Genomic DNA, 23,202 nt, shown 5'->3' with positions numbered 1-23,202 from the left:
ACCACAATGGACAGAATTATGCTTTGGAAATGATTTGGATCTCCTGTATCCTCACAGTTTTCAGAGGTATTTCCACTCTGGACCTACAAGAGCCCTCTCCCCTAGTCATTGGTGTGATTGTTGTCAGATGTGATAACATTCAAAAAAGAAAGATATGGACACCGTTCTCTTAACTGGAAGGCAATGTCCATACTCTGTACTTGACTTGCTTATTGCTTATTTGCACACTTCTATGTATAAAGAGACGTTGTCAACATTGCCAGCAGGGTGGCTGATCACTAATTACCAGAACCCATTTCTTTTACTGCTTCATCAATGAAATCAGAAAGGTTCCTTGGTAAGGCAGAAGAAATACCAGTGATCAGGAAGCAGATGGAGTGGCAGTGATTGCCCCTGCTGCCTCATCACAGGCTTGTACTCAGTGTCTCTGCTTACCACAGGCAGAGCATGTCCTGCTATTTCAGGAGTGCTAATGGCAGTAGCGAAGAAGAAGAGATGAGTTGCAACCTGCCAGAAAGATGCAAAAATATAGACAATTTAGATCAAGGATTTCCTGAGCTTTTGTGTCAGAAGTAATGGCAGCCAGTACTGGTTAGGCTGGGTAACAGTAGAAGACCACACACTCTTCTGAAGTATTTCTGACCTGTAGCAGTGAGGTGGGAAAACAGTGAAGACTAAAATGGAGTCACTGGACTTTGAGACGGATGTAGATTTGAGTAATAGATGTTCATATTTTTAAAGTTATATATTTTCAAATCTCACCAAGATACAATGGAGTAGAGGAAGAAAATCAAGTAAGGCTATTAACAGGTTCTTTGTGTAGATAGCACATATTACTTGGTGGCCAGAGAGGGTATTTTCAGCATTTATTGATGGGAGAGCCATTTAGCATCATATTCAGAAAAAGAAGAAATGTTCAGAATTGAAAACATTTGACGACAGGAAGAAATGAAAGTAAGTACTCAGAAACTTCTCACAGTGAAATTCACTGCCTCTTGAAGTATAGCATATTTAGTTGTACACAGAACAGGAGGAACAGGGCTTTAAAACTGGGCCATTCCCAAAGAGTTTTATCTCTGGGTATGTGCATAGTGCAGGAGCCTCTCTCACTGCTTCCCCTTTGTTCCACCAAAGCCATCAAAATAGTTTAATGTAAGCCTAGCCACAATCAATGTTTGGCCTTTTGAATACACCTTTGCATGGCTGTGAAAGGAGCAGATGGGAACCAAAAATCAAGGCTGCTACATCTTTTTTTGGTGTATCCTGTGTTGAAGTCAGCTTTGTATCATTCTAGCTATCAGAAGGATCTTTGATGGATTAAAAATGAATGTCTTCAAAAAGTTTTAAGAATGGATGCCCAGGTAAATCTAGTGTTATATACAAGGCTTTATTATTAAAGATAGAAGAATTATTTTTCCTATTAAATCAACCTTCTGGCAGGTACAGATGAAAACTCAGACCTCAGAGAGAATTGGCAATAAGCCTTGGGAATTGTGCCTATTTAAGATGGTCCTCATTAAGCAACATTTCAAAGGTAAGGGAATGATAGTAAATGCAGCTCTTTCCATTGTTATTACAGATGTTATTGCTCAAGGACAAAGGCAGCATGCAATAAATCTTTGCAGTGATGCTTTCAAATGGTGAAGAACATTTTAAGTATAATAATGTGTAAGACTCTTTCTACAGATAATTTCAGATAATGGAGGGCTGCATTGTGAAGATTCTGCTGAAAGTATGTTTGCATAGTTCCAGATCAGTAATCCTGTGGGTAGTAGTATGGTGCATGTAGAAAGGGGAAATACAGAACTTTAAGACATATACATCTTAAATGATTGCCTCAACATCAGGTTGGGGCCAGAATCACAGCTTCCAACACAAAACAGATTTTTGTATGTCTTTTTTTTTTCAGCGATAGCATTAGGATAGATAAATTCTCAAGGCTATAACTAAAAATTGATGGGCTCAAACTTTGAGAAAATCTCAAGAATTGAAGAGAATTTTAGGGTAAAAACAGTAAACATACAGTCTAGTTAGCAAATAGAACAGAGAGATTGGCTCTGCCCTTTATAAAGATAGCCTGTACACTAGTAGCATAGTAGTGGGACTTGTTTCTTGTAGGATAAAGCAAAGAAGGAGTCTGGAAGCAGGCTGTGCTCTTTTTCAACCTTGCTGGTGGAAGCATTCCCTCTCCTTGCAGAATGTTAGCCAAGAGCCTATGCTCATCCACATATCCCAGCAGAGTAAGGAGAAATCGTCGTCAGCTGATCTCTCAGAATATAGCCTTCATCTGGCTGTGAACTGCATTAAAGATAGGTCCTCCTATCACCTGGTAAGGACATGTAGGTGATGTAGTCATAGTGCTTTGGTAGCAGTACTGTGAAGGCTGTTTTAAATCAATGAAGCATACTAATAGGTTGTGTGACTTGGCTTCAGGTTTGCCTGGTGTTTGAGCAAAGCCTGTTTATGTGTAGGACAGACTAAACGTGGTCCTCATCTCTTAGTTCCTTATTTACATAACTTTGAACTGTGCAAAACTTGTGTTGGAATTCTACCATGTGCAAATAATGACATAGATGATGGACAAAAGGAAGCTAAGCTCTTACATCTCCTTGTTATGTCAGAGTAGTCAGCTCTACTCATCATGCAATGCAAGGAATGTGTGGCATGGAAAATGAAATTTAAAATTTGTGGGTAAGCCCATTAATAAATATTATTATTTCAATGGCCAGAAGGTGCTACTCTAGCAATATTAGATATTATTTTATCTAGCATAGCTTAGATAACTTCTGTTTTTTTTTTTTCTGTTTTTTTAAGCTATTTACTCAAAGTCCTACTAATTGAGATCAGCATGTCTCCACCTCCTTAGTTTCAGTTGCAATACACATTGTACAAAACCTTTTTTCCTCCCTGAAGAAAGCCAAACCTCCATTGCTCAATGCATAAAGATTTTAAGTATGATTTTTATATAGATACTGCATATACACTGCAAATACCCGTAATTTAGAATCGTACATTTCAACTCTTTTTTTATATGACTTCAGGATTTGTAAAAATGTGTAACCTTGGCCTATATTCTCTTGAAAATTCTGTTGCTTATCTTTGTAGAGAAAGAAAAAATTAAATGGACTTTGGCAGCAGGTCCATAAGAGCTAGCCGGCAGAAGAGTTGAGGGCAAATGTAAGGAGGCTAAAGTAGGGAGGTAGTAAAGAAAGAAATATCCAGGAGAAAAGAGACTTGGGTAGGACTGTTGTGTACATTGTTAAAGGCAAGATGGACAGGTGCTAATGGAGTGAAAGAAAAAAACAACTTGGTTTAAGTGTTTAGTACAAGCAAATGCCAGAGAGGTAAGATGTGAGGTAAATCAGTAGTCTGGTGTAGCAGGGCTTTTCCTTTATACACTGGGGAGATGGGCTTTTGTGGGTTGGCTTCCTCTTAGTGCCATGGGAGTAGCCAGGGCAGGGTATTATTTAGGATCACTCAGCTTCAGTTGTGCTCCTTGTGGATGTGCAGATGAGCTTTTATCACATAACATAAGAGGTGGTTTTGGTAATCTAAATATTAAATATTACTCTGAGATGCAAGAAGGACAGCATTAAGTATGTGATGAAACAATAGGCTTTTGGTAAGAAAGGAGATTCAAATAGCCAATTTTTAAAGAGCGATGCAATTTTAGGAAATCCTCAGAATAGGATGGTAAAGTACTTGTTATGGGGCTCATAGGTTCCACTAAGAGTTATGAATTAACTAGAAAACTCTTAAGAGCCATAATAAATTGTTCCATAACAGATATAAATTTTGAATCACAGTTCAATGCCATTTTGGTAGCACTGAAAGTTGAGCTTGATGTAATACTTAGCAATTTCTATGCATTATTTATTTAATGAAATTAAATAATGCCTTATTGCAGAATAAGGAGATTCATTTGATTGTTGATGTGGAAGAACACTAGTGAAATTGCTATAGAATGGGCACACTGATGCCAATTTTTTTTTTTTTCTCCATGTCACTTTCATTTCAGAAATAAAGCAAAGGAAAAGCATTGACTATATCTATATCTATATCTATCTATCTATCTATCTATATATAGTATGCTTTCCCATGTTTGTTAATTTTTTTGGTAACAGTTGAAAGCTACAGAAATCAAAATCTTGTGAGCTCTGCTTATTGTCAGATAACGAAATGGTCTGAATTTAGTCCTGTGTGAAGTGTGAACTTATAATTCCTTCTGTAAAACCTACTTCTGGTATTTTCTTGCCTGAAATACCAGTTCTATAAATCTTAACATTAAATTGTCTCTACCTGCTTACATTTCTTTACCTGAGCAGCCTTTACGGATCATTTCCAGGACTACATGACCTATTCCATCCTTCAGGTTCCTGTATCCTTTCAAATCCTCTCTTGTTTCTCGCTTCTTCTGCAGCACCTGTAAGAAGTTCTAAGAAAAAGTACATTTAATCTACCATGGGGAAATCCTGTGCTCAGTGTTTCATGTTTCCAATATGAAAACTCTTTATTTAATACTAGTAATAGTAAGGTAGTAATAATAAGGTAGCTTAAATAAATTTCCATCATTTTATTCCTAATAATTCTTTCATATTAAAAAATGTCAGGTGTTCCTTGGCCAAAAACATCTGTCCAAGCACAGTTTAATCCCCATATTTTGTGATTATGGGAGCCTTATTGCACCAGCAGTTCAGATCTGAACCGCACTATCGGTCAGAGGAACATGCAACTTTTCTCTCCTGAAGACTGGAACTGTGATTGTACTATTTCCTTTGCATCCTCCTCTCTGGATCCTGAACTCCTGCATCTCATGGTCACTGCAATCAATGCAGCCGTCTGCCTTCATATCCTTCACCTGTTCTTGGTTTGTTAGCATGAGGTCCAGTAGACCGCCTGTCTTCAATGGATCCTTGAACACTTCCATAGTGAAATCCTTATGAATTTACTCTAGAAATCTAGGTTTAGGATAACAAATATATATACACATAAATATACTATAAATTATATATATCACAAATTATATATTATGCATTATAAAGATATAAATGTATAATATATATTATGTATTATACAATGTGTAATATTACTATTAATATTATTTAGGAAAAATTACCTGCATGGAAGTATTTAAAACAAGATATTACAAGGAATACTGAATAAGCTTTTGAGTTAGTTTGATATTAATCTAATAAGTATGATTTTGAAGTGGAGTCAGTAGTCTTCATGTGTGGGTGGGATTCCAATATATATTCAGACTTTTATGTGGAAGTTTTGTGAATGACCCATTATGCTCAACATACTACTGTAATTAACAGGGGACTGTTCAGCTGAACAAACTGTGTGGTGTGAAAAGAGCTCTCTCTAGATTCTGTGGATAAAATCTCCATTGATTATAATGGGGGCTTAGACAAAGTGCATATATAGATAGCTAAATATAAGACTCTTAATCTGGATCTGAATTCCCCTTACCGAGGCCTTAGAACTGCCCAAAGAACTGGTTGAAATTGTGGGTTATTTCTAAATTGTACAGGGATATTTATATGCATGGGAACAGATGTGCTGGATGGTTATCCACATCATTGCTGGAGTTTTGCCCCTCTATAAAACATTTTGCTCTGGTGTTACACTGAGATAGGACAAATTGCTATGTCAGGTTTACTGTTCTCTTTTGCTTTAGCATTAAATCTTATGACATACGGGATCCTCTTTTCCTTTTTTTCTGAGACCCATTCTATGGCTATTGTTTACCTTGAAGAAAGCTTGTTTACATCTGTAAAGCTCAGTGTACCTAATTTCAGTGGATGTGCAGAGGAGCATGTCTTAAATAAGCACTACCAGAAAGCAATGCAGAAAACAATGATCATTTTCCTTCCTTTATAGAGCTCCTTTCTTGTCTGAATCTTGTGGTGCAGGGAACAAAACAATACACTTGAGAACAATATAGTGTGAAAGGCATCTTCTTGTCTCTAAAATTTCACAACTTAGATGAAGTAAAATAGGATGCCATAATGGTAATTTCAGATATGAATCTCAATTTTTTGAAGCTTAGGTATGGCAATGTGGCAGCTTAATCTCAATGCAGTTCAGCTCTCGGGAAACCCAGTGGTAAGCTTCTTAGGTTGGAAAACAGGAAATATTTGAATCTTGGCTACTGAAGAGATATAGACTGAAGAAGATAAGGATTTGATATAAACAGACAATTAACTTACGCCAGGGGCAGCTCCCCTTGTATCACTGAGGACATTTGTCTTTTTTGACAACTCTCTTAGTCAGATTTATTCAGATGCTCAGCCTTCTCTTTTGAGTTGCACCAGTGAAGTAAAAACTCCAAAAAGCACAAGCAGTAAGCCATTCAGTCACAGTTATTCATGCATCTTTCATAGAGGATTTTCAATTTCCACTTCTCAGAATGGGTCTGACTTGCAGAATTACTCCTCCCTCCGCTGGCCAAGATTTGAGTATCTGTTTGTTACTCTGATCTTAAGTTTATGCAACTGGAGAAAAAAAATACATATATTATTTTAAAAGCCCCATAGTGAAAGTAGCTTCATTATATAAGCTGGAAAGACCATATTAAAATTAAGTCAGCAAGTTCCCTCTGGTTATCAGAACTATTTTTAGTTTTTGATGAGAGGAACTGTTACCCCTCAAGAGCAATAATTTGTTGAAATATTCTTTTGCCAAATTTTCTTTCCACTTTTGAGACTGCCATCCTCCTGTTTCTACTTCATTGCGTTTTTGCTGCTGTTTACTCACAAGGGGTGAATACTCTGAAACAAGATGAAAGTGCTGAAACAAGTACACTGCTGAAGCTGACAGATGACAGTGCAGTGTCAGCAGCTTGCCTGTGTTGAAAATATAAATTTTTCACATTTTCAAATAAGACAGACTTTAAGAGTAAGTTAGATTTCAGTGTTAGATGCTCTGATCTTTTTGCTGGTTCTGCATCCTGATGATGGATCAGTGGATGAGCCTGACAATGTTTTACATAAGTGGATACATTGTTCTCAAATGGTTTAAGAGTTCTGTTTTTCTGTAAGGAACTCTGGATGTCTTTTGTGAACTTAACTGAGGTTAGTGAGTTCAGTCTTTCTTGTTCTCAGTCCCTTTAGATACTCCTTCAGTTTCAATACATTTAACTTAGGAGTTGTAATTTATCTTAAGCGAACACCAAAAGCATCACACCATGGACAAAACTAGCAAATATCAAGATCTCTATCAGTGGGATGTCAGCATACTTCAAGCTATAAAGTTCGTAAGTAAAGTTAAATTATGAACCTAACAGCTGCTAGCTAATTCTGGAGAAATCAGAGACCCATAGATACACAGATTTTCACCTTCAAAATTGTTCAGAAATCTTTGCTTGTACTAAGGCACACCTCATCCTCAGAGAGGATTCTTTGTTTTGAGTATTTGCGCTCAGGAGATTTCTGGGCTATGAGTCCTGCTGCAAAGACTGTTTATGCATTTTGTATAAAATACTAAGTGCTTAGAATATATTTCTTTTTAAGGGGAGGTTTTTCTCTATCATCTGATTATCAGTTTATATGTTTAGGTGCCTACTTTCCTCTTCATCTGCTGAGTCTTCCAATTTTATTCTATAGATCTGAGAATCTTCATGTAAATAGTAGGCTACTTTCCATTATTTCATGTATTTTGGTGTACTGTTGGGATTAATCCCACAGAGTAAAGGAAGAATTTGGACCTGTGTCTATTGTCATTCTGAAATGTTATCTGTTGTCTAAAATAAATACCTTTAGCTTTATTTTTAAAGAAAAAGCTTATCTTTTCTTAACAGAGATCAGGAGAAAGATTGGTGGAAGGTCATACTTTTTTTTTTTTTTTTTTCTTTTAATCTCAGAGGCACTGAGAAGGGCATGGTGTCATACTCACCACTGTCTTCACCTTTTCATGTTGGTTAATTAAAAGGGTCAGTTCCTTGGCAGGTAGAATTTGGTGGATGTCACTCAGAAGAGCCTAAATCAGCTTGTTTGGTGCAGTGGGAACCAAGAGCCCCAGACTCTGTGTTCGTGCTTCAACAACTGGACCAGGTAGCCAACTTAATACCAGTTAAGTAAGTCTTTTAGAGTTTTTAGTCTTTATGTCTGAATATTGCCTCTAAAACAGCCTTTTGGATTTGAATAATTAGGGGAGAGAATGTTTTTAATTTAAATCTTATGATCTCTTCTTAGCATTTATGGAAAAGTTCAAAACATGTTTTCTTTTCAGGTTAAGCTGAATAAAATACATTAAATGAGAATAAAGAGAGAAAACTGTTGATGTGCCCTTCAAATGCTCATATTAAGAATGTTAACCGCCAGACAGAGCTGAGAAATAAAAATTCAGCACACTTCCTCACAGACTTTATCTCTCTACCCTTTAGCGTACAGAGAACCACACTTCTCCACCATATTTACAGTGATTTATTGAAGAAAATTTTAGGGACTCAAACAAACCACAAAAGCAGTGTCCTCAACAGTTCTTGCAAAAGGGACCAGTGACAAAGATAACTGAGATAATTCCCTGCAAGCTTTCCACAGTAACTGATATTGTAAGGTGAATTAATCTCTCCTTTGTCTTCTCAGTAAGTATTAATTGGTGTAAATAAAAGTCAGCTGCTTGCCAGTTCATGACAGTAAGTGTTGTTTCCTGCCCAATTTTTTCTTCTGTGATAATGAATACTCAAAATCCTCCTTGAAACACTTGTACTGCAGGCAATATGCCTTGATTCTTTTGAAATTGTTTTGTAAGACTGCCTGTTTTCTGTACCGAAGGACTACGCTTTAAAGCTTGCACTTAACTGATATAAACTGAAAGACAGAAGCAGGACTAAAAACTGAGCAAAAATATAAACAACAGAAAAGGAAGACACATACTAGAAAAGATTCCCTAAGCTGTCCAGCTTCAGTATTTGGCTTCTCATATACACCAGACGCAGTTATAGGAACCCCAGTGTAGTAGAAATGCTAAGTCAAGGCCTGAAACGGTGATTGAATACCTGGTGGGAAGGCAGGGCCAACCCCAGGGAGCTCAGGTGCAAGGAATGCACCTGAGTGACTGGAAGGGGTGGAGCCAGGATCCATCCCTTCCCAGATCTCATTTAAGGGCTGGCAGTGGAGGCAAGAGTATCTTGCTGGAAATCCTTGTCTACTGGAGACCTTCCCAAGGTAAGCAGCTCTTTTCTTTCATTTCTGTGTTATTAGCTGCTGCATTTGGGCCTCACCCTCATTTGCTGTAGACAGAGATTTTGCTACCTTGTTATTATTGCAATACTTTTCATCACATTATGGTGTTACACCTAGCAAGTTGTGCTGGGTACTGAACCTTAGTTTAGGTCACTGGCTGGTGGACGCTGGGGACAATTGCCAAGAGGTGTAACTCAGCTTAACTTGAGTTAATAAAGGTCAGGTATCAGTTTAGTCATGAGAAGTCAGTTTGACCAAGGGATTTAGCTTTCAGTCACTGAATCAAACCTTTTTAAAAATGTGAAGTTCTGGACTTCAATTATCTCTCATTTATTATCTTTTGTTAAGTATTTCATCTACATAGTGTTTGCTAGAATAGAAACTAGTATTTAAGTTCATCTGAGGAAAGGAAAGCTTCTTAATCGTTGAATTAAGAATTATTGTTCAACTCTTTTTCTGGCTAAGTGAATGGTTTGTTATACGAAGTAAGGGAAGCAGCTTCTAAAAAGAGAGAGCTTTCACTTCCTCTTTTCTCCCTCTCTTCCACAACCTATCTTCTACTCTTTAGGCATTCTGTTGAAAAATTGTGTTTAAGTCTTAAATCAAAAAAGTGATGAGAGTTTAGGCCTTCCTGGACCTGTGCAGGTGTTCTTGTTGTTGAGTATCTGGCAACGATGTATGAGGGAAGAAGAATTGCAATTTATGAAGTACCGTGTAGATAAACACCAAACAGTGGAAGAAGTCAGAGCTGTGATTTCAGTCTGGAGAGTAGCATCTTCCTGAAGTGCAGGGTAAGGGAACTTCAGTCCTGAACAGAACTGCTGATTTTGGTGCTCGGTTTTCCTTTAATTTTTCCAAAACTTGCTATAAGGAGATATGCTGGTTTGAATTCAAATCCAGAAATCATCTAAAGATGAGTGTTGCAAGGTACTAATGCTAAAGAGAGTACTTTAAGAAGAAGGCTGATGTAGTCTCCCAAGCTTCAGTTTAGATTAATGACAGAAAACACCACACTTGTCTTTCTGAGCTTACTTACATGCATTTGTCCTTGACGTATCTTTGTTAAAAGCTCAATATTACAACTCGGAAGGATTGTGTCTCTATATAACACACCAAAGGAAGGTTCTTAAACTTCTTAACTCTTCTATTTGTTGCCTTATAAAGCAGAATTATTTTAGGATGATTCTTCATTTAACAATGGCTTTCCAGCTTATGGACTGAGGAAAGAGGGAAAGAATGGCAGCCTTATTGTCTCGCCACTCTGTTTTGAATGATGAACTTAGTGAAATAAGATGTTGCTGGAGGATGACAGAGTTTTTCTATTTGTTTACTCTTTCCCCAGTAGAGGCTTACCTTCTCAGCTTATTTATTTGAAGTGCAAGTGACAAATTATGAACATGTAGTAATCTTTCTTGATGCCATATGGCATAGGATTTCAGAGGAATATGAAGATTGTATTATTGCATTCAAGGTGCCATTAGATAGTTGTGTAGTGAATGCATGCAAATATGCATAGACTCTGTTCAGTGAATTATTAAACCTCTTTATCTAAGGCATTACAGAGCCAGCTACACAACTTATGAGTCATAGTTCTCAAATTTCTATTGGATAGATAATAGTACTACTTAGAGCAGTAAGGCTATGTGTCCTGCATTCATGCTTTTCTTTTTTTTAAGTGCCATAAAACTAAAATTTGAAATAAACATTTCTGATTTTTTTGTTCTTTCTTCCTTTTCTATTTTCTGTTTATTTATAAGTAGCATGCAGTTGCTAAAAAGAAAGCATGGGAGATGATTCATTTCCAAAACAACGCATTTGTAGAAAGAAAACAACTTCAATTGAAGCTTTCACACTTGGCTGTATTATAAGCAATTGTAATTTCTCATCAATTAGTGATTGCTGGAGTGATTTGAAGTAGGAGATGAGATATAGAAAGATGACCATTAAATTGTCACAAAGATTCTGGATGCTAGCAGCTACTAATAACAGCAAAGTGAGCTGCAGAGGCACATTGGCATTTAAAGTGAAAGAAAAAAATACCTTTTTTATTGTTGTTCTCTGAGTTGTAAAAGATAAATTTTTTTTTTTTTAAAAAAGGAAAGTATTACAATAGTTTTAGAAAATGTTTTAATTTCTTTCTCTATAGAACAGTAGCATAGTGTATTAAGTTGAGATGTTTTGTAACTTCCAAAGTGTGACTGACACTTTCTTTCTTTGGAATAATTAAGAGAGTGAAGAAATGCATGCCCTTCAAAGCTAGTTAATGATGCGTGGGGCCACATCGCCTTCTGCTGTCATATCAGGGCCCATGAGTTTGGAAGGTCATACAGGAGCTATACTTGATAGTATAGGTGTCATATGATGATATCAAATGCTGCAGGAAGTTGAGAATAGATATAATGAACTGTGCTTTTTGGCAGAATTGTTACTGCATCCGTACTTCAAAAGGAGCCTGTGGGCACTTTTGACACCTAAGTATCAGTTGTCCTAATATGAGAGAAAAACGATTTTCCAATCTTGTGTTCACTTGTGATTCATTGGCTCTAGATGCAAGATAACACCCTAGAATTTCAGATTAAACTTTTTCTGAATCTCCTTTATTTTATTTCATTGCAGCATGCTGCCATTCCTCACTTCCTTTTCAAGTGTTTATATACTATCAGATAGTGTCTAGGTTCTCTCTTGGAAGCTATTGCATTTTAGTGAGGAGCTGAAGCATCTGTTACATCTTTTATGTATCTCAGAAGGGTATTATAAAGTTCAATAGACATTTGAGAAGTGTTCTGCAATCCTCAGATGACATGTACAGTGAAAGCACACAAAATGTTTATTACCCATTGAATGCATAATTTTTCATGAGTGTATGTCTTTCATCGAATTACTCTTGGATAAAAGTATTCTTTTTTTGTTAAAAGACCACTTGAACTTGTTCAAGTGTAGTGGTTAAATATAGCTTTAGGAAGTGTGAAGTTTTCTACTTATTAAAATCATTCATAATTAAAGGAAGAGTGATAAATCATTGCTCAAGATAGTATGTGAAAATCTTACAAATTCTCAATCCTACAACTCCTGAGAAGCAAAAAGGAAAAGAAGTCTAAGAGGCAGGAACCATGATTCTACTATTGTAAAGATTTCATCTGTCATGCATGAATGTCTTTGCAGCCCATTCACTGTTTAGAATAGGCACAGTAATTAGAAGATGAATTTAGTGTTCTGTTCATCTGTAAATTTGTCCTTTGATATGGCACACTGTGGGAGGATGGATTGCCAAAACCTTGAAGTTTCATTAGTTCTGGAATTAATAGTTTGCACAGAAGAAGGGCTGAAGTCAGGCTGCTCTCTTTAAATAAATAAAGGCTTTTTATATGTAAGTGTGACAAAGCTGGTTTCAGAGAACCTAGTGATCTGTACTTTCCAATAGCCCACTTGATCAGTCAGGTGGCTTTTCTGATGGAGCTCTCAAAACACGTACCATCAGAAGAGATTTAGGGTTACAGCACAAGAGCAAAACTAAAGCAAAGGCATACAGTCCTTCAACTATAATACAGAAGATTTAATAGCAGCTGAGGATCTGGCTCTAATAAATAAGTCATCAAGCTAGTGAACTTGTTTATTCCCTTCTAGGTCATGCTAGGAAAGTGTTATTTTGGGGTTTGGGTTTCATAAGAGTGCAGCAATTTATGGTGTTACTTCTCTTTTTGTAGTTGCTGTTATCCTAGCCCAGTCACAATGGCACTGAAGAAAATGTCCAAGCCCTGTAGAACGAATTAGAAGGACAGAAAAACAAAGCTAAGTGGAGAGAAATGATAGCTAGTGGCAGAGTGGGAAGTACATTGCATTGTGTTCAAGAGGAATTTCTCCCTCTGGATGAATCCTCAGTCATTCTGTTGACTGTATCTAAGGTGGGCTACACTGGTATTGAAATTCCTAACACAAATGCTTCCTGTTACATGCCTAAATATATGTGAAATAAATGCAGACTTTAATTTCATTAATTCCTGTGAGATAGAATTGTTGCCCCTAATGTCCTTGGCCAGATGCCAACGTCCTTGGGCTTGTTCAGCCTGGAGAAAAGAAGGCTGCGGGGTCACCTCATCACAGCATTTCACTACCTAAAGGGAGCCTACAGAGGGGAGGGGAATAAACTCTTTACAAGGATAGATAACTGCAGGACGAAGGGAAATGGTTTTAGGTTGAAGGGGGGAAGATTTAAGTTGGACATCAGGAGGAAACTCTTTACAGAGTGAGTGGTGATGTGCTGGAACAGGCTGCCCAGAGAGGTTGTGGATGCCCCATCCCTGGAGGTGTTCAAGGCCAGATTGGATGGGGCCCTGGGCAGCCTGGTCTAGCATTAAATGGGGAGGTTGGTGGCCCTGCATGTGGCAGGGGTGTTGGAGATTCATGATCCTTGAGGTCCCTTCCAACCCTTACCATTCTGTGTAATGCTTCTACAAGTACCTCAATGACAAAAAGAGGTCTAGGTGAAAAATGTGCCCTCTTCTGAGGGAAACAGGAGGCTTGGTTACCTGGGGCAGTGAAAAGACAGAACTACTGACTGCCTTCTCTGCCTCAGTCTTGACCACAAAACTAGCCTTCAGGAAAATGTTAAAAGCTGAAAGACAATTTGGTTTTAAATTACTCAATAGTGCAAATTTCAGTAACACACTTTAACTTGCTACTTTTCTTGTCTCCTGAAATAACTTGTACTTGTGTAAATTTTCTAAGCCTGTGCAGAATCCTTTTGAAACATGCAAGAAATTCCTTTTCTTGCAGAATTCTACAGTTTTTATAATTTGCTATCATTCTAGTTATATATAACAAATGACTTTTAATTTCCCAAGAAAATTTTCAGAAAAAATAATTTCACATAGAGCAAAAGGAGGCTTCATTTTTCTTGACATGCCTCACCTCTCATTGTAATTTTGAAAGAAAAAGTTGAAATGAAAACCAGTTTGCACCACAGTCATCTCACTCTAGAATGTTTTAGCATCCACAGAGCCTCCAGTTCCAGTCTTTTCTCAGAATTTCTTCTGGCTTCCTCAGTTTTCACTCAGGGATTTGACAAAACAGGAAGGGTATCTTCACATTTGCTAACTCTGACTTATTTTTTTCTGCTCCTTATTGAACCTATGCAACCTCTTAACATTTGCAGCATTCAGTAGTGATTTAGCAATGAGAGAAATATGTCCTTTTGCTCATTTTGAGCTTGGTAACTGTACTTGAAAAGAAATTGCAGGAGTTTTAAGAGTAATTCCTATCAGTGTTGAGAATGCTGAGATTTCTTATTCTTCAAACCATCTTTCTTTTCTAGGTGTAAGGGTTATTATAAATATGGTAATAATGAACTGTAATAATCCAGGAGGAACTGTCATTGGGCCTTCCTGGCTCCCATTTGTAACCTTACATTTTTTTCCAAGATGACTAAGTATGACATGTGTAATGCTATTTTCTACTGTCTGAAACAGCCTACACCCTTATTTATTCGTACATATTAATGAGAAATAAACTGTCAGCTGTAAATAACAGAATTGGATGGTAGGCATTTTGTATTTTACTGTCTCCTATCTGAAACACATTAACACCCTTCTCTATTTAATGCAACATTTCCAGATGTCAATGTCTCTTCTACCAATGCATCACAATCAGCAGTAGGCAATGTAATTAAGGATGGAGTTACATGATTTTTAAATATATAATGTTATAATAGTAGGTCTGAAGACATTTTCTGAAATTAAAGCATCTTTTTATATGATGCTTTGCCTTGTTTTCTGTCAGCTTGCCATCCACTGTATGTGCATTCTTAACAGTGACTTGCTGACCTTTAATTTGCTTTCTGATTAATCTGATGTCATGCCACTGTCAAATTTGAACTTAAATTATGCACTTTGGAAAGATGCCAGTGTTTAGATTTTCTAGTTTCCGTGTATTTTCAAGCTTATAGCAGTTAAAAAAATAAAAATAAAAAAAAAATAATTGAGCATTTCAAGGCAGTGCTACAGGATATTTGTATTGTAATGAATAAAACAATGAATAATCACAGAATGGCAAGGGTTGGAAGGGACCTCAAGGATCATGAATCTCCAACCGCCCTGCCACATGCAGGGCCACCAACCTCCCCATTTAATGCTAGACCAGGCTGCCCAGGGCCCCATCCAATCTGGCCTTGAACACCTCCAGGGATGGGGCATCCACAACCTCTCTGGGCAGCCTGTTCCAGCACCTCACCACTCTCTCTGTGAAGAACTTCCCCCTGACATCCAACCTAAATCTCCCCTCCCTCAACTTAAAACCATTTCCCCTTGTCCTGCAGTTATCTACCCTTGTAAAGAGTTGATTTCCCTCCCCTCCGTAGGCTCCCTTTAGGTACTCCCTACCTCTTATCTGAGGTGACCCCGCAGCCTTCTTTTCTCCAGGCTGAACAAGCCCACCTCCCTCAGCCTTCTTCGTAAGAGAGGTGCTCCAGTCCCCAATCATCTTCATGGCTCTCCTCTGGACCCTCTCCAACAGCTCCCTGTCTTTCTTGTGCTGGGGGTTCCAGACCTGGACACTGTACTCCAGATGGGGCCTCACAAGAGCAGAATAGAGAGGGACAGTCACCTCCCTGTCCCTGCTGGCCACCCCTCTTTTGATGGAGCCCAGGATACCATTTGCCTTCCGAGCCCTCTGAATGGCATCCCTTTCTTCAACTGTGTTGACTGCACCACTCAGCTTGGTTTTATCAGTAGACTTGCTGAGGCTGCACTTGATTCCATCATTGATGTCATTGATAAAGATGTTAAAGAGCACCGGTCCCAAGACAGACCCCTGGGGGATGCCACTCGTTACTGGCCTCCACCTGGACATAGAACAATTAATGACCACCCTCTGTCTGTGGCCTTTCAACCAGTTTCTTATCCATCGAGTTGTCGACCCATCAAATCTGCATCCCTCCAATTTGGAGATAAGGATGTAGTGGGGGACCATGTCAAAGGCCTTGCTTAAATCCAGGTAAATGACATCGGTTACCTTTCCCTTGTCCACTGATGCCATCACTCCACCATGGAAGGCCACCAGATTGGTCAAGTATAACTTCCCTCTGGTGAAGCTGTGCTGGCTGTCATGGATCACACACCCATTCCTCGTGTGATCAAGCATGTCATCCAGGATGATCTGTTCCATGATCTTCCCAGGCACAGAGGTGAGACTCGCCAGCCTGTAGTTCCTGGGGTCCTCCTTGCTCCCTTTCTTGTAAATGACTGGAGGAAGGGTCACGTCACTCCCAGTCATCTGGGACCTCACCTGACAGCCATGACTTTTCAAATATGATGATGGAGAGTGGCTTGGCAACCACCTCATCCTTCAGAACCCTGGGATGCACACCATCTGGCCCCATAGACTTGTACACACTCTGACTCATGAGGCAGTCTTGGACCTGCTCTGTCCTCACAGCAGGGGGGGATTTACCACCGCAGTCCCCACCTAGAAGTTTAGGGATGCAGGGCTCAGGGACGGGAGAAGTACTGGAATCCTGGCTGCCAGTGAAGACCGAGGCAAAGAACTCATTCAGTACCTCAGCCTTCTCTTTGTTTGTTGAAGCCAGTTCTCCTTTTACGTTTACTGGAGGAGGTATACGCCTATCTTTTCTGGCCAGTGTACCTGTAGAAAGTCTTCCTGTTGTTTTTCACATCCCTTGCCAAGTTCAGTTCCACCTGTGCCTTGGCTTTCCTGATCCCACGTCTGCGAGTCTGGATGGTATCCCTGTATTCTCCCCGGGTGACACGCCCTTGTTTCCAGAGCTTGTACACATCTTTCTTCACTCTCAGCACGCCAGCAGGTCCTTACTGAGCCACACCGGCTTCCTACCTCCTCTGCCCGCTTTCTTATTCAGAAGGATGGAGAGTTCTTGTGCTCTCAGGAAGGCATCCTTGAAGAGTAACCAGCTCTTCTCAACATTTTTGTTTTGAAAGACAGCATCCCAGGGGATGTTGGCCAACAGTCCATTGAACAGCTTAAAGTTTGCTCTTCCAAAGTTCAGGGTCCTGATGCCACTCTTCACCAGGCCCACATCCATTGAGATCACGAACTCGACCAGGGTGTGGTCGCTGCAACCCAGGCTGCTTCCAACCTTAACCTTATTCACAGTTTCAGTGTCAGTTATGAACTGAGACACTGCAGATATGAAGAATGCTTATTTCCTTAGGTAGTTTCAGCTTTGAAAATGCTCAGACTAGATTGCTGAGGCTGGAGGAGTCTTGCACCATCCAGACTGACTCAGGTCTCAGGCTGATGTGCTTCCAGGTGGTGTTTGTAGGATGGAAGAGTTTCCTGAGCGATGGTGCACAACTAAACAGCCCACCCATCCAGTTCCTTAGCTTACTTTACATAGGTAGCTAGTACTATCATTATAAAGAGTTCCTGGAGTGGGATTGTGTTTCTCTTTTCCACAATTCATGCAGTCAGAGAGTTAGTTACCCTTGTTGTTAAAGCTGCACTGAGTCTATGCTCAGTATTGTCTTTTACTACATTGAACCTGGATGAACTTGATAGGGTGTGCTTTTCATTACGAAAACTAGTGAGACAAGGTGTGGAAAGGCAATGAATCTAAGGGCTGTAAAAATAAATAAATAAAAATAAATATATATATTATGTAATCAGTGTTCAAACAGGAAAGGCAAGCTCTTATTTTTTTTTTTCTTTGTCCCTGTCTCACAGCTTGAGGAAAACTGGTTTAGGACTGCAAGTTTTACCTCACTGGGTTTCTCCTTGGGAAGTGTTGAACAAAAAAGGCAGTGATGGATTAATTCTTAATGTTATTGGAATTGCTCTCATGTTTGAAGAAGAAAAATCAAACCTGAAGACATGCTCTATGAATGCTGAGAAAGCTGTGATCTTACTACATGAATTCCTGATTTGCATTTCAGCCAGAAAATTATCCATTCATTCACTTCCTACTTAAACTACATGATTTAGGTTAATTAAAATCAGGACTGGCTCTAAAAATAAACTACACACTTGTATTATTTATTTGCTCAAAACATTCTTCTAACAGACTTTACAGTAGCAGTTATTGTCAGGTAACAGGGAAATGATAAGTACATGTTAACCACTAGTGTGTATATAGATGAGCAACATATATGAGCAACCATTTCAAGTGATTTATATCAGTGTAGCTTTACTGATGCTGAAAATTAGATGACTGGGAAACCATGAGGTGTGAAGAAGTGAGTCATGGATTTCCATCTAGAAAAATGTCAGTAGAATTATTTTCTTTGTAAAAGATGCAGCAAACACATTCTAGGTTATTTCACTTTATACAGATTAAGGTGACTTACTTTACCTTATTGATTTAGATTACAAAAGAATAGTTCTCTGGCAAAGTACTGCTCTTCTAATAATTGTATACATGCTGAGTTTCCCACATATTCCAGAAACCATCTTGAAACTTTCCCCTGATCTTAGATAAAATGTTTTACCTTAAGAAGTTAACTTTAAATATGACTCCTAAATTTAAGCAAAAATAAAGGTAAGAAAAAGACAGACTTCAGTTGTTATGTACACATTCACTTATGGGCATCTATCAGTGGATGGTGAGATGTTGCATTGCTAGTGATCAGTGAGCAGTTGTACTGTTAGTTGAGTGACAGGTGGCAAGTAATTGCATTGTGGATATATACATATGTAACTATATAGTTATGACTGGATTTTTGTTTCTATTTTCCTCTTCTGTCTTTAGTAAGTAGCTTTTTATCTCAACCCTCAAGTTCTGTTTAGTTTTCAGTTCTCTCTCTCATCCTGCTGAGAAGGGTGGAGTGAGTGAACAGCTGTGCAGCGCTTAGCTGCCTGCTGTGTTAAACCACAAGAGGAAAGGAACATTTTTGTAGTTTACCTCTATCATTAAATCACATAAGTAGCCTAATCATAGGTATAATTGAAATCAATTTACTGCATTCAGTATAGTGAGATTCTTGTTTCAGCCCTGCCTAATCTGTAGGCTTGTATCAAACACAGGATGGAAAGATCAAGGGAGGATACTTGGTTTTGTTCCAAAGGTCCAATCTCATATCTGATGGATTTGTTTCATACTATAAAGCCTATCTCTTTTTAAAGTGCATAACGTATCAAAGCGTGAAGCTGATCTTGGAGGCATACCCTGGAGCAGAAGCAATTCTCTGGTCCTGAGGTGCAGCGTCTCCCTTTCCTAGGGAACTCATGGGTTCTTCAATTAGAGGGCAACCTGCCCATAATCAGTCAACAGCTAATTCTGATTAGGGAGGCATATATTAGAAGAGCTTCCATTCTTCCTGTTGCTTTTAGTTAAATCTTTTTTTTTTTTCCTCCACCTCTATTCAGTCATTTTGACATCTGTTTTCCATAATTTAGGGTTTTATCTCAAAAATAGAGATAACCATAGACTACCTTAAAAGATTTTGTCTCCAACTTCTGATTTTCACATGCAATGCCTAAAGATTTTGTTATATGACATCAAACATACACAATTTAGAGAAAAATGGTAAGGAAAATTAAAAATTCCTTCTTTCTTCTTCAGCAAATAGACTTTAGTTACAGATGGTTCGATCTTCCCAGAAGTTTCAGTCCAAGTTGTTTGAGAACAGGATGGGCCTTGTTCTGGTAGCAGGGGATGCAGTTTCCACATGAGCAAAAATTTGAAAAGGGTTAAACTAAACACTGTGACATCTGAAAGATAAATACTGATACTATGCTTTATGACATTTTATTCAGGAGACTAACAATATATGTTATTGGTTTCTTCTTTTCATATGGGTTGTGATAGTAGGAAGCAAATTTTCACACTGAGAGTGCATTAATGCAAGATTACTGGGTGGAAAATCATAAAAGCATTCGGCACCAGAACTTGTTATTACTGTCTCTCAGGCCAAGACAGTTGGTTTATTCTTTGACTGTTTCATGCTTTCTATTTGAAGGATGTAATAATAAGATTAATGCTGTGCAGTATAATTAATAGTGGGACAAGGCTTGGATCAACCTGGTCAGTTGTCAAAGTAATCCCTGCTGTAATTTTTCAGCTTCACCAAAAAGGCCTCCTTGGGTTCCTTCCAGGTGAAACTACTCTCTTGTTTTGTGATTATGTGCAATTGTTGAAGAAGTTTGGGCTTCATTTTTTTTTTTTTTTTAATCCCCTTGTTCTTCATGCCAAGTATTCCCTGTATTACAGAACACAGCAGTGCTGAATCACCATTGCAATTTTCAAGGTTCAGAAATCATCACCTTGGCTCCTCCCTGAGCTTGATGTTCTCAATACTCACCTTTAGTGCACTGGATGGCTCTACTGTGTGTGTAACTACAGCACTGTATTGTCAAGAAGTTATTTCTTCCTTTGATTTAGCCCAAAGAAAGGCTGCTTACTAAACCTATTACTTAGAACCAGATTTGAATTTATCCTTCACCCCAGTAATTAGCTAATGGCAGTTGGTAACATCTAACTAACAGTATCACACTCTGCAAAACTTTTGTTCATGGTAATATGGTGCATTTATTATTTCCAGAGAAGCACAAAGCCTCAGGCGGTGTTGTGGACTTGTCTCAGCTGATTTTAAAATAACTACTTTCTACATACCATCTAAAATTAATAGGTTTCCTTGGTTTTCTAAGGGAATTAGACTTCATATTTCTTCAGTTGTAGTAATTCATGAGCCTGAGAGCCAGGCTGTATAGAAGGGAAGAGCTCTCAAAGGCATTCTACTGAATGATAAACAGACAAACACAAATTTTAGTACTGCAAAGAATGCAGCATAAATTCAGTTATATTAATAAATAGAGAACAGTAGAGATGGATGAGATATATAATTAAATTAGGATGTTAAGTTTTGTAATACTTTGATACTAAAATATTTTCAGTGGAGTAGAATTCTGGGGATAGAAATCAGGTTTTTCTAACTGCTTCCCCAAGAATGGATAATAGGTTTATTTGTTCAACGCACATTAATTTTATTCCTTATCTTGTATTTCCATAACCTTCCATCCTTTTTCAAACATACATAAAGCCATAGAGATCAGCTTAGTTTTGCCAAAAGTTATAAGCAGCTGTACAAAGCACCAGCCATCTATGAAACATTTCAGGTGTCACAAAGAATGGATGCTTTTAATAAGTTTCTTATAGCTTTTATAAAAATTTTGCTAAATTAGGTCTTTGGCATGTGTGACAACAAAAGCTAAAAGTCCTTCAAATGCATCTTCATAAGTAAGATGTGCATTGCTACCCCATTACATCTAAACCATAAGGAAATATGAAAGGAAAAGAAAACTGTGAGATCTGCTATGAAATCTACTCTGTGCACACACAAAAAAGGCTAGACAAGTAATATTGTATACTCATTGCAAGAGAAATTTCTGTGTTTAAAAAAAAAAACCAAAAACTGATAACCTTGTAAACTACTTATTTGTCTACATGTCAAACTGCTTTAAATACATATCTGTTTTTAAGCTCCTACAATTAAGTGCACATAGTTATCTGAAATTGATATTTTTCTAACCTAAGATGAAGACTTTCTAGTTTGTTTTAGCTGAGATATTTGTTGTTGTTTTTCATATTTTAATATCAGAGAAAGCTGATGTTTTTGACAGGCAGTTCAGTGTTTGCAGTCTGTTTAATGTAGCAGAAATTATAGATGGGAAGAATGTCATTCTGTTTGATTTTTTTGTAAAACATCTGTAAGCTCAGCTTTCTTTGGCTATGACATAATAAAAGTGGGAAAAGGAAGACTTGCTGGCCAATATAACTAGGTGTTGTGCTTGATTCAGAGATTATATTGTATGGAGGTGTACATATTGCAGTAATGCTAGGTTGCTGTAAGAGCTGTAAAAGGATTACAGATGCCTAAATCAAGAATTGAGGTTGAACTTTGCTGCTTACTCCTGTTGACAGCAACCAGAGAATACTGAATAAAACTGGCATCTGACTGCTACCCCCGCATTGTTAGCAGCTTTTATCTCTGCCAAGGTGCTGCTACAGACTGTGTGAAATTTCTACTTTACTGTAAACTAAAGGAAGTCCATATGAGAACCCACTGTAAGCAATCCTCTACATGTTTAGACTGAGAGGTCTGATCTTGTGGGCAATTTCAGAGCATACTGCCTGGGTTGCAGGCGAGTTGCAGTGACCGCTGCTCACTCTCTAAGCAGGCGTTCTCTTGCTGAGTGAGAGCTCCATGGTTACAACACGTATGTGGAGTTCTGCATCACCTGCCATCACTGGCCCCTTCCTCCCAAAAACAGGCATCAGTGTTTTCCTTGTCCAGTGATTTTGCTCTTGTCTTAGGAAAATGCCACCAGGTTCCAGGTTATGGAGCCACTCATAAAAGAGCAGAGGGAACTAGTGACGTAAGGTAAAAGGAATGATCTGATCTTTAGCCACGTGTTCAGGATGTTTACCTGGAAGATAAAAAGCTTGGAACTCCTGTTTCAACAGACACTTGCCTATTTTAAATCAAATAGGCAGTAGCTAGAATACACAAACCAGAGAAGGGAACTTTGTGCTGCTTGCTTTAATCTGAGTATTCAAATTACTAAACTACCAAGCCACGTTCTTGCTAACATTCTATCTTGGTTTCTAATTCATCTTTAATATCCTTTTTCCAGAGGTTGCAGTCAGTAAGCAATTTACAATCTATATCAAATCAGATAAAAAGGCAAGAGCTGACTTCTACACTAATAATAGAATGCAGAGTAGAAAAAAGCCAAACTTGCCAATCGTATCTAGATAAGATGTCTTTCAAAGCAAGAACTTATATCATACAATAAGGCTTTTTATTGAACTTCTATGAGAAACATAATTATTATCTGAGTCACTGTAGATAAACTGATACCGATACTGATTAAGGTGCATCAGAACTCCAGACTCACTAAAATAGTACAGTATTGTATAGTAGTCTTTGAAAACACTATTTACCTTAATCTACGTTCTCTGTATGTTACCTATAGAAAGTACGTCAGTTGTACTGGAGCTGATGAAATGGCTGTGCTGAAATATAGGGCCTAAAGCAAGTCTGCATGTAAA

The sequence above is a fragment of the Phasianus colchicus genome, chromosome 2 (genome assembly GCF_987193195.1).
Source record: "Phasianus colchicus chromosome 2, bPhaCol1.hap1.1, whole genome shotgun sequence".
NCBI classification, from domain to species: Eukaryota; Metazoa; Chordata; class Aves; order Galliformes; family Phasianidae; genus Phasianus; species Phasianus colchicus.
Note: the sequence above shows the minus strand (reverse complement) of the source record.